Genomic DNA, 16,230 nt, shown 5'->3' with positions numbered 1-16,230 from the left:
TTACAAAAGACAATGACACAAGCCAATGAAAAATATGGAAGGAGAGTGGGCGCGGCTTCTCTCCCATACTCTACTACAGCAGTCTGGTAGAGCAACGAGCTAGGCTCGACCTAAAAACTGTTCCTGGATTTTTCTACTGGCTGGATTGCTTTGAAGCTGCTCATCTCCCTTCAGACTGTTTTACAGACTTGTTCATTATGTGGCTTACATATTATTATGTTCTTTGATTATTTCTATACCTCATTGATTGACTCACTACAAGAAAAGAAGATTTGTTCTCATTGAAGATAGTTATCAGGTTACTCCACGTCCTCCTAGTGGGTGTTTTTATTGTGCTGCCATTTAGTAGTTCTAATGTTTTTGTTTTACTGAGAAACATAGTTTCTTGCTTGGCTGCGGTTTAAACAGAGCAAGAGACTGCATACTACTTACTATCCGTGTCCTAAATAAAAGCTAGCTTTCTGACACCAAGCCTCTACTCGCTGTCTTGAGATGGGAACTCCTGTAAAGATCCCATAATTTCTTGCCTTCCGGCAGCCTTCTCCAGACCAGACATTAATTTAAACGAGGGACTTTTGTTGTACGAGCGAGGCTCATGTTACAGCCCACGCCTTGAGAGGATTTAACAAAGACACGGAAATCAAGCAAATTAATTTGTATGTTACAAATTCACCCGACCCAAATCTCCTAAAAGTGACAGTTGGGTTGTGTTCTGGGCTCAAGCTCTAGCACTTCTGTTGATTTTAGCAGTTCCACCCTAGCATGTTATAAAGTACACAGCATTGTTTTTTGCTTAAACCAAAGCTCTCGGTGGTATGTTTGCTATCTGCGGGGGTTGGTATTTTTTAGACACTCCCTGCCCTGACTCAGGAGTTAGCAATACGCAGATGTTTCCCGGCAGTGGGCTGGGCATTTAGGGGGAGTGTTTCTCGCTAGTAAAGATAGCTGCTACAGTGACATTCAGACAGTGCAGCAGAAGTGGGCGGGTCTGATGTGCCTAGGAGCAGAAGTGAAAGTCACAAGGCGCTCGGCTTGAACCCAGCTCTTGCAGGAGGAAGTATCACAGTAACTCAAGAGGCAGCAGTGACCGGAGCAGCAGGAAACCTGCCCCCTGAATCAGAGCCAGACAGACAAGACGTTTGCGCAGAAGGTGAACCACTGCAGTAACCGAGTTTACTAGAATTGTCCACGGTCCAAGAGTGCGCGGCTGAGAAAAGAGGTATTTTCTTCTTTTTTTGCTCTCGTCGTTTTTTAAATTTTTTTATTTATTAACTGAAACTGCTCATTTATGTTCCTAGCTTTAAAGGTGCAGGGCTGTTTTTCAAGAAGGGTGCGGCAGCAAGAGTTCTGTGCTTATCACTGAAGTGGGTCATTCTGCGCTTCTCCGAGGCGCGTCACTGTGCCCAGCCCATTTTCTGTCGTTTATTTTACATTAGTGTCTACGTATGAGACCAGATTAGATCTTTAAACTTGTTTTCGTTGCTAATGAGTGAGATATTCATTTAGCTGAATTAAAGGGGAGGCCGGGTGACAGCGATAGCAAATCAGATTGAACCAAGAAGTGTAACTGTATGTAAGTCCCACCTGTCGGACATATCTGACAACTGGATCTTTATAATCTGGGAAAGTCCGAGCCAGGCCCGTCTTCTTAACAGTGCGGTCCACAAATTCAAGGACTTTGTAGATACCTTATCTTGCTGTTTCCTAATTCCTGGGCCTGTCGTACATGTTGCATACCCATTCATAACATACATTGGGGCAACATCTGTCATCTGTGGGCTAAGCAGGCCCGGCTCCAGGAACTTTTAATTGGGTGGGCCAAGGACGCATTTGGGTGGGCCACTGCGGGCTCGATTTGTCGCATATATGTCTAGGCAGGCCTGCTTCAGGGCCTTCCTTTATCTCTTCTTAGTCTTACAAGGCCCAGTAAAACGCACTCTTTTCAAAATCTCTTTCTAAATGTGATCACTCTCAAAAAGTGTTTTTTCTATGTAATGTCCCTTTGATGGGAAGAGGAGGTGTCTGAGGTGGGAGTATCAGGCAAGTGACACTTCTCGGGCTCCCTCTGTGCGAGCCTTCAGTGAGAATCCCTCTTCATTACTACCTCCACCTGACCATGGACTCTTCAACGCACTCCCTTACAAGCTTAATTAGCCACTATTCCTCTCCAGTGCACCTTATCTCACAGATGACCTTGGGCCCCGCCCCATGTCAGGCACCATCTCCCGGTAAAAACTTTAGTAAAATCCCCACATACTTAAAACATTGAATAGAGCAATAAATATAATTAGCACGCACTTTAAAGTATGTTCCACAGTGGCCCTTATGGCCCAACTGCCAATTAAATAAACAAAAACAGAAAGGCCATGACAGGGCCGGCTTCAGCGCTGATGCAAAAGTCTTTTTTGGCGCTGCACCAAAAACCTTTCTCCATAAACACCTTTACTACCACCTTCCAACAGTGTACCTCATCCATCCATGCCCCCCCTATTGACCTCTTCCTTGGATTCCCTCACTGCCACACGCCACAAGTGCCCCTCATCTCCCCATAGCCCCTCCCCTTTATGAGCTCCTCCCCGGATTCCCTCACTGCCACCCTCCCCCAGTGCCCCTCGTCTCTCTGTAGCCCCTCCCCCTCATGACCTCCTCCTCAGACTCCCTCACTACCACCCTACATCAGTGCCCCTCATCTCTCCCTAGCTCCCCCCTCCACCCCATGACCTCTTCCTCGGATTCCCTCACTGGCACCCTCCACCAGTGCCTCTCATCTCTCTGTAGCCCCTCCCCCTCATGACCTCCTCCTCAGACTCCCTTACTACCACCCTCCACCAGTGCCCCTCATGTTTACGTATCCTCTCTCTCATATGCATTTAATTTGTTGTATAGTGCTGCTCATATCAATGTAGTGTGTGTCAGTACTTTACACAACGCACACACTTACAGAGACAATGAATCATACAAGTATGTAGATCAGTCTACAGGGAATGTCATTGTCTCTGTAAGTGTGTGAGGATTACAAGGTGTAGGAATCACGTGTCATCCATTCTGGTGGGCAGTATATTTTAAGGGGGTTTGGTCTGGGGAAACACAACCGTAGGATTTAAAGAGTATTCCATGGGGGTCAGCTTTACTGATAAAAATGTAGATCTGCCCAAACATACTCATTTTAGCAACATTAGAATAATGAAAGACTGGGGAAGTTCTAACTATATCACAAAACCAAAAAAGCGAAGTTCTAATTATACCATTCATGTTTGTTTGCAGCTCTTTGGTGGCAGTTCATTGTTCACTGCCTTTTGTTAGGATTTTAACTTCTGAAGTAACACAAGGATCTCTGTGACAGAGGCAGTAACCCACTGAGCTATCCACATAAAAATACAGTGCGTCTGCATTTAAAAAATACTAACAGACAAATGATTGCTCTAAAGCAGGATCATTAATCACCAACTTTATCTGGGCATTTTGTATTGTTTTATTGTTGACCAGCATCGGCTACGATGAAATTATAAAAACTGTTTAAATGAAGTGCATACGAAGTATGTGTCCTGCTGGGCCTGTGCAGATTTTAAAAATAATTTGTTTTGTAACACATTCTCTTACCTACTCCATTAGTCATACTTTGTGTCACAGCCTGATGTGATAAGCAGCTGCAGGGGTCAGGGGGTGACTAGGAATAAACAGACCACTTTTCCCCTGCGCTGCATAGAAAAAGAAATATCAACGCAGCAGGACGTAGGCAAAGGTTATCAAAGGTTACCGGTGTCCAAGAAAGGATTTGTTCCCTTTCAACATGCAGAGATGAAGGGGTGAAAAAAGTAAACAAAGCCTCGTTAACATGTTAATGGTCTTTAAAGACCTGTTAAGTACTTTGGTGCGGCTGCAATAATCTTAAACTGTCTGTCTGTGTGTGTGTGCGCCCGGGAAGCTGTCTCCCCGGGCTGACACACACGACCTGTGCGTTGCACGCCTGCCTTCAAGCCCTCACTGCGAGGGCCAAGGCTCCTGTTTGGGTGGGCCAGGCTCATCTTTGGGTGGGCCGGGCCCACCCGGCCCACCCTCTAGAACCGGGCCTGGGGCTAAGAACAGCTGCCGTACTATTTAATGACTGACTTCACCATGCCTATGTATCTGAGATAATTACCTTGTAAAGCGCCCTGATACCCGCAAGGTTCTTGTTCGCGCTATATAAAACCTTCAAATAAATAAATAAATAAATAACCTTTACACCTGGAGATCTCGGCAAGTCCCGGCTATAAGCCCCTTGATGCCTCCGTTTAATTGTGAGTTATTATTAGGTATCCCAGTTTTATGGTATTTATATTTTTGTCATTTCCATCAGTATTTATCCATATTTATTTTTTGCAGATTCTACCTGTATGTATCCATATTTATTTTAGGTTTTGTGGAAAAAAAGTGTAGCTGGAATGTGTATATTTCTGCGTTTATTTAACCAGTTAATGTGCACTCGTGCCTGAACGCCTGATACGTTTCAATAACATATACACACTCATGTTTTAAAATATGCACCTATAAGAAAATATGTACATTTTAGTATCAAGGTTATGCAAATCTACTGCTGTTTAAGGCTCTTTACTAAAATCCCTATATTTTATTAATCCCATTGCCTGTCAAACTGACCAGCTATTGACCTGGCAGTCATGATAGACATCATTTAGAATCACTCAAAAACACCCCAATTTCCGTTTTCATCAATATTTAAAAATAAATACACACAGGAAAATAAATGTTTTTCAGTCTGTATTTATCAGTAAAAACGGAAAACAGGGAGCCTTAGTTATTATTTACTGCAATGGCAACAGATTTTCTATGTAAACCCCACTAATTCATGGCTTATTGTGCATGTTTAAGCTTTTAACGATTTAGGGAAGAAAGGCCCTGTACTGAGAGGTATCCTGTCGTCTTTCAAGTGTTCTGGCTTGATTTTATACCACCCCATCCCCCCCGCCCCATGTCCTTGACATCTGCAAGACCACTGGTAGTGCTCCACGTGTGTTGGTTACTCTAACAGTAGAACACTGGATCTGCTGGATTTGGGGGCACGCAATGTGTACCCCTAGTCTTAGTGGGCAAAACTGCCCCTCCTTATCAAGATATGAATCAGATTTTTGCCTGCAGTTTAATAGTATGCAGCGCACCTTATCTGTACCCCTGGGAGAGAAGTTTACTGGCCCTCTCTTAGAAAATCCATAAACACCTTTTTGTTACTCCTGATTGTGTTTTGTTCACTTCATGTGAGGGCGTCTTCGAGGACACAGAGACTGGAACACCAGATGGGGCGGGGTTTCCCCGCAAGTTTCAGTGGTAATTTTGGACACCCCATCAAATTTACAGCCATAGTTAATATTATAATTGTGTAACAATGATTCTGTCTTTTGGTTCTTACGCTATCTTTTTAGATTACCAAGAACATCTTTCTTTTGTTATATGCACATTTTAATTTAACATGGCATAATGTTTTATGTTGTACTGCTGATCAGTCTACATGGGAACCTTGGTAACCAAACTAAAGTAGTATCATTGTCTACCCGAGATGTCCTGTCACCAATCATTTGTCATGATGTTGTCATATTTAATTTCCTGAATAATAAGTATGCTAATAACCCGTTCAAATGGTGTTACAAACACTTTAAAACAGAAAAAGAAAGTGTGGTCGATTACTGGAACTCTACCGAACAAAGAATGACCATACGGGCAGAACCACAACGTTGGTAACAGTTTCCCACTTCAGATTGCCGTCGTCCGAGTAAATATGAAAACCTGCATTACCGCTTTATCCATCTCCCTCAGTTCAGTCCTTCTTACCATGTGTGAAGCACACATTGGTTTTCCCACGAATAGCCTAATTTCTTATGGCTTCACAACCCCGTCCGTCCCAAACCCTGGTCCTCGCTTTCTCCACTTTTCAAATACATATAAAGATGTTCCCTACCAGAAGGGTTTGTGTAGTTGGCCACCGGTATATAGGAGCCTGGGTGGCAAGAGTTAAGGGTCATCAAAGCTCTGTCATATAAGTTGCTAGTCAATTAAAAAAAACATCTTACTGCTTGTTTACCTCCATTGGCCCCCACTACCAAGGGGCTGTTAGACGAAGGTTTACTCCAACAGCGTATATTTTTCCATTGGTGTAAACCTGGCATGTACCCGCCTCTAAATCAAGCAGGCAGACTGAGAGCTTGGCGAAGAGGTTACTCCGTCGCCATTGTGATTGCGTACCCTGTTCACCAAATTCTAAGTCAGGCCCTCCTTGCTTTGGCTTCTTTCGGCTACCAGAGCTCTTCAGTAGCCCTCCTACCCACAGCTTTGCAATCACCGTTGAACCATTTCGGTTTTTGATTTTGTTGAGCTCTGCAAATTTACACCCTGAACTTCAGAAAAGGGAACACAATAATTACTTCATTGTTTCAAACACTGAACCCCATTGACACCGGGTGGGAAATTTAGACTTGTAGCAAGAAGTGAAGAAACCTGAAATTAGCTGAATATTTGTATGTTATTTCTGTAAAATGATGTAAGCCATAGACTTTAGCCTTAAAAAGATTGTAGAGCCTTACTGTGCAAGTACTCTGAAAGCATTAGGGGCTATGGGCCATATGTAGGTGGGCTAATACCGGTCGGTAACAGCCGAAAATCTGTAAATTTCCTGTTACCGACCGGTATTTAGCCCTTTGCGATTTAGGAGGCTGGATTTAAGGATTCGGTAATTTACCGATTAGTTATTTTAAGGAATCGGTAAAATACTGATTCCTTAATTTAAGGAATCGGTAAATTACCGAATCCTTAAATCCTATGTAGGGAGCACTCAAGTGAGTGCATTTTTGGTTTAAGGATTCGTTATTTACCACCAACTACAAGTTGGTGGTAAATACCGAATACCTTTAAAAAAGCAATTCTGTGCATTTTTAAAAGTGCCATGTGGCAGACATTCATGCCCTTAGGGCATGTATGTGCGCCACATATGCACACATGCACGATTCAGGGGTGCAACCGGGTGTCAATGTGACACCCTGCCACCCTTGAATATGCTCCCCCTATTACTGATTCGGTATTTACAGAATCAGTAATAGTGAATGGCTTCCCATTCATTCCTATGGGCCTCCAGGCCCATAGGAATGAATGGAGGGCCATAGGAATAAATGGGAAGGTATTCCTAATTACCGATTCTCTAAATACCGAATTGGTAATAACGAATATTACCGAATCGGTAAAATATACCAATTTTTTTACCTACATTCTATTTACCGATTCTTAAATACTGAATAGGTAAAATTCGGTATTTAGGAATCGATAAATAGAAATGACCTACATATGGCCCTATACATCCACCCTCAATGATGCTTGCGCCTTCTCGTTTTCTTTGTAATCATCACTGTTCTTCTATAAAAATACATGTTAATTTGATACAATTTGCCTCTTGTGCTACATTGACTTTTATTGTACATGATTACAGAGTCAACTGTATTTGATTTATTTCCACATCTACTTGTACTTCTTGATTGTCCATGCTAGAGCTTTGGTAGAAAGCGACTACTTGGCAAATTCAAGAGTACAAATGCTGCAGGGCGTTCAAATGCCCTCCCTGATGCAATTGGACTTGGAGACCACATATGGGACTTCAGTCAAAGATAAACTAATCATTTTAGGAAATAGTCTGCCAGTAGAGACATGTTTACATCCGGCATTTCAGCTGTGGGCCATGAGGCAATCTTAGGCAACATGGCACTTCAGGGCTCAAAGGCAGGCTGTGCAGTGCGTGATGCCAGTTGCCACTGTAGATACATCTAAGTAAACTTTATCAACTCCAGACCTCAAAGTAAAACCCTCGCAGGCAATGTAAAAGTAGTTGTGCATCTTGTTTGTGTTATTTTATATACACTAAGCGCTTGGTTTTTTTTCTGAATATGCTTCATCATTGCTATGGTTGGTGGTGTTTGGACCGGAATCTTCTCTGCATGACGTACAGTCGTGTCCCCTGCCCTGTGCGCTCACGCTGTATATACCTATGTTCTGCTTTGCTTGATTTGTGGTCATGCCACACACCAATCATGTGTCAGTGCGTTGACCTAGGCTGGTCTTTGGCTATGATAGGTTCTGGACATTAACCTGAACCAGGATGGGTGCTCCCTCATAGTGACAGAGGGCTGCCATCTTTGTTGCGGATTTCATGCATGGGGCGTGATGGTGCCAGCATGACCATGATTCGGGAATTATAGTGACAGGCCTTTTTACAAATGTTAATTTGTGCTTGGAGGCCCATTCATCTAATTTATGTTGCTCCCATTATCCCAGAATTATGAACGTCGCAATCCTGTGCTTTTTTTAATGTGTCCTAGGGTTGATGGTGTTCTGGGCATGAAAGATAGACGTTTGAGAGTTCTAATTTGGAAGTCCTCAACTTGGACCAGAGAACAAGATGGCGAAGAGGGGTTTTCCCCAGACAGCTTTAGTGTATTATTGGCATCCTCTAGATGGGAGAGGGGAACCAGGACTCTATAGTGAGGAAAGAGGAGACAGGCTTTCTGAAGAAGTACCATGGTCCTTCCTGATAATTTGGGCTGTAAATAACTCTAACTATAGCTGCAGTTAAGAGATGGGAGGGGTTCGGGGTGAGGCCTGCAGTATCTTTTGTTAAAGAAAGGAGTCTTTTGAAGGGGCCAAAATTCTTGTTTCTATCCTTGATCCCTGTGAGGCAGGATTCTAAATAGTTGAGGGCAACTTGCTCACACCTCTTTGTACATCTGTAGTGGGCACTCCACATGGAGAGTGTCCTGCTGGGCAGAGCCTCATTTAAGACAAAGGCTGGGCTTTGAAGTTAACGTGGAGAGGACATCAGTGGCGGCTGCTACATTAGGGCGTTGGAACACTGCCTCACTGCTTTCTCGCAGTGGCATATTCAGTGTGCATTACTATTCTCCCCTGAGGCGGAAAGCCGGGGGTTAGTTTGGAAAATTTTAAAACTGTTGATATTGCTTTTATTGCTTTGTGCTTTTTTTTTGTGGAAGATTCACTTTCCTTTTAATTGACACTCACCCCTTGCACCACCTAGAACCCTGGTCCACGCGCAGCGATTGGCAGCTGACGCGATTGGACACAGGGACAGCCGCCATCTTGGGGTGGAAGAAGGGTAGCGCTCCAGTCTTGCGACGCCTCCCGCCCTCCCAGGTATAAAATCGGCCTCCTACCTCGCGCGCACATATTCGGTGTGCATTACTATTCTCCCCTGAGGAGGAAAGCCGGGGATTAGTTTGGACAATTTTAAAACTGTTGATATTGCTTTTATTGCTTTGTGCTTTGTGCTTTTTTTGGAAGATTCACTTTCCTTTTAATTGACGCTCACCCCTGCCCTTGCACCACCTAGAACCCTGGTCCACGCGCAGCGATTGGCAGCTGACGCGATCGGACACAGGGACGGCCGCCATCTTGGGGTGGAAGAAGGGTAGCGCTCCAGTCTTGCGACACCTCCCACCCTCCTCCACCAGTATATGAAGAACAACGGTTCTCGTCCGCGCAGCGGGCGGGCGCAGCGGGCGCGACGGCGGCACGCCAAAGGAAAGCCCGTCTGCGCCCGTCCGCGCTAAGTACGCGCCAGGGACAGGAAGGGCTGGTCAATTCCTTTCTGCCCAACCATACCAGGTGAGGGAGCTTAAGAGCCTCAACATGCTTTCAGGCTGTCCCTGCAAGATCGATATGGATAAAGTTAGGGGACCTTTTTCATGCAGGTCCTGTCACTGGTACTCGCCCTGGGCTCCAGTTAAGACTCAAACTCCTCCTAACAATACTATTGCCACTACCTCGCACTTCAAAGGGGGATTGATAAACGCTCGTTCTATGGGCTGCCATAGTCAAGACATAAATTACCTTATTATTGATTCAAAGTTAGATTGTCTCTTCATAACCGAGACATGGCTGACAGAGAACAGTAATCCTGACCTAACAGTTGCTCTTCCACCTGGCTATACTCTCTTCCGACAGGATGGACCGAAAGGGAAGGGAGGAGGAGTAGCTGTGGTGCTCAAAAACAATATAAAATGCCACTCCTTCAACTTAGCTCCCCTAAAAGGAGTAGAGGGACTGGGTTTCTCCATCAAGTTAAATGAATCCTCCTCTTTTTCAGGAGGCCTGATTTACCTCCCCCCAGGCAGTGCTACGGTGTTTCTAGGTTCATTTAGTGACTCCCTGGGACAACTCCTGCTCCGCTACCCACATTTTACACTTCTGGGTGATTTTAATTTACAACTAGAATCCACATCTGACACACACGCACTTAATTTTCATCAAACTCTAGAAATCTTTATTCTCCAACAAATAGTTGCACAGCCCACCCATCAAGCCGGTAACACCATTGATGGGATATGCACTAACTTTCCCCTTCTGGAGACTCAGACTCCCGTCCCTCAAATCTGGTCAGACCACTGCTTGATTCCCTTTCACATTAAGTATCCACGGCCTCAACCACCTATAAAACTTAGCTATAATCCAGCGAACCATGTCAACTGGACACGAGTAGAGGCTAATTTTAAACTCCACCCCATCATTGATGCAATTATCCCTAATATGCCTGGAGATGCTATCCAGGGCTCCAAATGTTTTCACACTTGGATGCGACAGGAGATCAAGGATCGGGCACCACCAAAACGCCCCCAGGAAAAGGGGAAAAACGGGAAGATAAACGCCTCTTGGTTTACACCCTAGCTAGCAAAAGTCCATCTACTATGTAAAAAAAGAGAACGTAGCTGGCGTAAAACTTACGATCCCATAGACAGAAGCCTATACATTCAGCAGAGGAAAACCTACCTCAATGCCATCAAAACAGCTAAGAAGAACTTCTATATTAATGCCATCAATACAACCAAACAAAAAACGGTATTCTCCATCGTCAAGTCATTTACCCATCCAAGAGTCCTACAGCCAGAAATCCCACCATCCTTAGATCTCTGCAACCGGATTGCGGACTTCTTTGAGGAAAAAATGTCATTAATACAAAAGGACTTCCTACCACCTTGTCGAGCCCTGCCCCCCATTCCTCCAGACTGTGGAGAGAACCCGATGGGCTGTATTAGAGCCTTTACTCCGGCCACGCTCTCCCAGACCCGGGAAGCAATCCTGACATGTAAATCAGGTGCCCCTTCGGATTCATGCCCCCCTCGAATCCTTCATCAATTAATTGAGGTTGTCAATCCCATCATAAATGAGATTGTCAATGCTTCCATGAGCTCAGGCGTTGTGCCTAGCGAATGGAAACAAGCAATCGTAAAACCTCTGATGAAAAAATCAAATAAACCTCCCACAGATCTTGCAAATTTACACCCGATCTCACTTCTCCCCGTTCTGGGCAAGATAACGGAACAAATGGTCCACAAAGAACAAAAAAACTATGTAGAAACGCACCATATTCTCCACTCTCCACAATCGGGCTTCCGTCCTCACCATTCCACGGAAACTGCCTTGATCGAACTCACTGATTCAATAAAACTATTACAGGATGAAGGGAAGAACGCCGTCCTGATCCTATTAGATCTCACGGCGGTGTTCGATACCATCTCCCACCCCATACTGATAGACAGACTTAGGTACATTGGAATTACAGACGTAGCACTAGATTGGATAATCTCCTTCCTGACTGACAGATCCCAAACTGTCACCCTGGGCCCTTTTCTTTCCAAGGAGAAAAATATACATTCTAGAGTCCCTCAGGGCTCAATATTAAGCCCGTTATTGTTCAACATCTATATGATCCCTCTCATCTCTTTAATTGAGTCATACGGCATATTAGTGACATCATATGCAGATGACACTCAGCTTATTGTTCCTTTGGAGAACAATTCCACAGAGGCCGAGCTGAATTTAAAAAAGTGTTTGAGGGATGTCTTCCGCTGGATGGATTGAAACCATCTTAAATGTAACACCACTAAGACAGAAATTCTCCCCATGGGGAAAAACACCCAATTCTGTCCCAGCAAATGGTGGCCGGAGGACTCCCCTGCACCCCCTCATGCTGTGGTATCAGCCAGGAATATGGGCGTTCTATTTGACGCCGAATTATCCTTTGACCAGCACGTTAGGAATGTTGCAGGAAGCTGTTTCAATATTATAAAATCACTTAAAAAGTTTGTTGACTTTCTACCCATAGACTCAAGAAAGGCAGTGGCAGTGGCCTTAATCCTTGCACGTCTTGATTACTGTAATGGCTTGATGGCAGGTGTAAAAAAAAAAAGCCACTCTTAAAAAAACTTCAATGCGTACAGCAAGCAGCGGCCAGACTTGTTCTCAAGTTACCCAGGAGATCGTCAGCTTCGATCGCCCTGAAAACCCTCTACTGGCTGCCACTACCCAAAAGAATACTGTTTAAAATCCTAATCATAGCCTTCCGTGCATTCAATCGCACCGGCCCGACCTACCACATCAGACGATTTCCCCATTATAATCCTTCAAGGACTTTAAGATCCTCAGGTCAAAACTTGATTAAGTTACCGAAATTCAAGTACAAAACTAAAGGAGGCAAGTCTTTAACCTTCCTATCTTCTAAAGCCTGGAATTCAATTCCCAACAACCTCAGATCCTTAACTCAGGAAAACCATTTCAGAAAGCAACTTGAAACATGGATCTATTCCCTCCCAGACGATCATGTAATGACCTTCATCTAGTCCCCTAATCTGAGCTTTTGCACACTGTCTATCTAGCGCCAGGATGCTCCTTTCGGAGCGATAGTTGCGCTTTAGAAATACACAATAGAAATACAAATACAAATACAAAATAAAATGGTATTTTAAATACCATTTTATTTTCTGCTTCTTGCACTGCGACAAAGCAGACGGCAGGGGTATACCTGGGTGGGGGTGGGCGGGAGCGTATACCTGGTTGGGGCCGGCGGGTGGTCGGGTCAGGGTGGAGTGGCCTGCACCACTCTGAGTGCCCTGACTGCTTGGTCGGCCCTGTGGCTGACCAAAGCAGTCATGCACACTCTACATTTTCTCTATGTAGGCTGCATGCATGGGCGCCGTCCAGGATTCCGCACCAATCACAACGCTGCCATTGCAGTCTTGTGATTGGCCTACAGGAGGGGAGGGAGCTGCAGCATGCCTGTTCCTGTTCAGAACACGGGACCCCGGCCCAGGAGCAGAGGCGGCGCGACCCAGTCAGAGGCGATCTGAATGCGGAATTTCTGGACTGCCCTGGGTGACAAGACAATCTGACTGTATTCAATGAAAATAAGTGCCAATCCTGAAGAAGGAGCAGATAATAGAAGGAACTGCCTGAATTGACCCAGGCTTAGGGTCCGTCTGACAGATATCCAGTAAGCAGGTGCGCTGAAGGAATTGATGCACTGCTGGACTGGGCAGTGTGATCTTCGTCACTTATCTTCATCGTACAAGGTACATGGAGCTGTGTGTCTCAGTTTTCAGCTCCACTGAAGCCTAGATAAGAACCTGCTAGTGGCCCAAGTACTGCACAAGATGGATCACTTGATCATGCTACTGCCAAAATGTGCTATTGGGCCAGGACCAGCCCTAAATACCATGTGACCATGGAGGGGTGCCCTCATGAAGAATCAAGGTGAACTGCTCAAGGCACTGCATGCCGAATAGGGTGCATGGTGAACGCCATGCCGAAGAACCTGCACCTGAAGGCATGTGACCCTTTTTCTTAATAAGAAGTTCTAAGTATACACCAGTGTGCCAGATTGAGCTGTGCCATAAGCTGAGACCTACTGTCTGCTTCCTTTGGGAAAGGCCACTGACAGAAACGCCTGCTCCTGCAGCGACCCTCTGGGCCATGCGCTGCATGTCCAGCTCCCACACTGCCCCATGGAAGACTGCTGTGTGTCAACTGGATGCTTCATGTTACTAGCGAAATCTTGCTGCTAAGGAGGAGGCAATACGGCCAGCGCTGATCCTACGAACTGGGTGAGAGCCCGAATGGGCATAGGCCTGAGAAACTGAGTAATAAGACCAAATGGGGATTGGAAGGAGGGATCATTGGAGCACAAGTATGATTTCTGGGCATGAGTACCCCGGCACTAACCTACCTGAGACGCCTGTGACAGTTCACACTTGTTACCATTGAGAGTCCAGCATGGAAAGGTTTGTGCTTGGCCATATTTGTAGAGCCAAAGTCAAGCAGGCCCTGAAAAAGCAGTGCCATATGGCCTGAACCCCAACATATGTGGTCCAATAGCACCCCCTGCCCTGAGGCCTGCTGAACGGGGTCTGACAAGTGGCAATAGAAGGAATGGGCAAAGTATTTTAACCTGCTTAAAGAGAAGCAGATAGACCACGATGGGGTCTCTGCAGATATATGTACTGTTGCAACCTAACCATCCCAAATGTGAATGTGGTAAATTGTAGTAGTGCTGCTTGAGGTGATTGCTTTTCAGCCACTTTAAGATTGTGTGTCTGCTGATTGAAATTGTCTTGTGTACAGTTGATAGGCATCTCCCTTTTGCGACTACTATTTCTAAAAGGCAGCGGGGAAGGCATGGAAAGATCCACTAGTGGGCTTAAGGGCTGTGAAGAATTTTGGGAGAAGGTACCATATGGGCAAGAAATATATGCCAGGGCAATTGTTTTGTACCTGGCAACAGTGATCTGCACAAATTGTTATAATGCACAATGGTTCAAGCATGCTGTATACAAAGTTTCTAGTTATGATGTTTCATGTCCTCGAGCGGCCTGAATCAGTTGAAGCCGAACGCCTCCCTTTATCTGTCTCCTGCACTTGTGGCCACATTCGAGCATCAATTATTCATAAGAACAGAAAAATACTCCTTCATTTTGGGGACCTTTCCTGTATTCATCTTTGACTACGTTAATATCAGTTTCCCTAATTTGTCTTTGAGTCTTTCTCGTGCTGCATTCACCAATAGCACATAGTTAGAAACTCGGTAGCAATGTTTTATAGGCAAATACATTGATTATCATGAATGTAGTAGGGCTCACAACTGTAACCTTTTCCTTGACATCTTTTAATGAGATAGATAACTTTGAATATATTATTTTAGTGATTTTCACATACACAATCCATCTTTTAAAACACAGAGGATTCTGAATAGTGCCCTTGGGTCAATCTCGTTATCTTTCCAAGTATTGGTCTGTTGTGGCACCCAGAGATTTGCTCCATTGTTTATAGTAAGACTTCTTAGATACCCTGAATCAATGTACTAAATCTCCAGTAAATGAACTGATTTGTGTGTTTGGGAAGTGTCGAATTTTAGCCAGTGGTTTCAGTTGTGGCCCACTGCCACTCTTTTTTTGGAGACTGTGACTTGCTTTTAATTTGCCTACTTTGACCCAGAAGAAGAGAGAGAAACGCAGCAAAGGGTTAAAGGAGAAAGGAAAAAGTAGTGGCAAAGGGAGAAGGCGTGGATGATTATGAACCTCTGACGATGCACCATATTGTGTTATTGTTGTACCGATCCAAGATGTGTGAGATTTTATAACTCTAAAATGATCAACTAAGGACGGTGTCATTCCAATTTCTCGGTTTAGAAGCAGTGGCCGCATAAGATGTGGCCAAATTATAGATGGCATGAGTGGCAAGCAGCAGAGTAGCAGTATCTAGGGAGCATCCTAATTAAAAAAAAAATGAAAATGGAAAGCTAAAGGACTGATCCACTAACCTTGGAGCTGTAGTGCACTCATTTTCAGATGGAGGTGCACATGTGATAAGGCAGGATGCTATTACACGGACTGATACATTATTTACAGGCCCCATTGTAAATACTATCCAGATTGACTTTTACAGCTCCTTGCAAGCACCGCTCTGGTCCAACTTGCCAACTTGAGCTAGAAAGGACGAACAGTAGTATGTATGCTCACCTCCAACGACTTAGCTGGAGACCATGTGCATTGGATATTGATCATTCCTGTCGGAGACCGCAGGATTATATCTACTTGTGAGTTCTGAAGCTCGTTTGCTTAATTGATGGACACACAAGAAATCCATGCAACGTATTTTAACAAGATTTTATTAAATATAATGCCGTGTTCTAGTGCAATATATGAATCATCATTATTGCAGAAATTAAAGGCGAAAATCTGATACATAGAAATGCTTGAAAAAATAGCAACATATTAGATATTGATCATTGAGGGAAGTCATTGATCGAACCAATATGTATCGCAATCCCTCCATTCATATGCTCTGGCCATTTCGTTATATATCATCAAAAATGCTATATAAACGAGTTTTCTAGATGACTTTATTACACATATA

General features: G+C 44.4%; 1 protein-coding gene across 2 annotated transcripts in view; it reads left to right on the top strand.

The window, feature by feature from the left end:
• Nucleotides 1-915: 915 nt before the first annotated feature.
• Nucleotides 916-16,230, top strand: part of LOC144792790 (von Willebrand factor A domain-containing protein 5A-like) — a 305,281-nt gene continuing 289,966 nt past the window's right edge. For both annotated transcript variants that reach the window (XM_078667987.1, XM_078667986.1), the window contains exon 1: nt 916-1,219. The gene's annotated coding sequence lies outside the window, so the exon portion shown is untranslated. The remainder of the gene's footprint in view (nt 1,220-16,230) is intronic.

The sequence above is a fragment of the Lissotriton helveticus genome, chromosome 11 (assembly GCF_964261635.1).
Source record: "Lissotriton helveticus chromosome 11, aLisHel1.1, whole genome shotgun sequence".
Lineage (NCBI taxonomy): Eukaryota > Metazoa > Chordata > Amphibia > Caudata > Salamandridae > Lissotriton > Lissotriton helveticus.
This window is presented reverse-complemented; position numbering and strand designations above follow the sequence as displayed.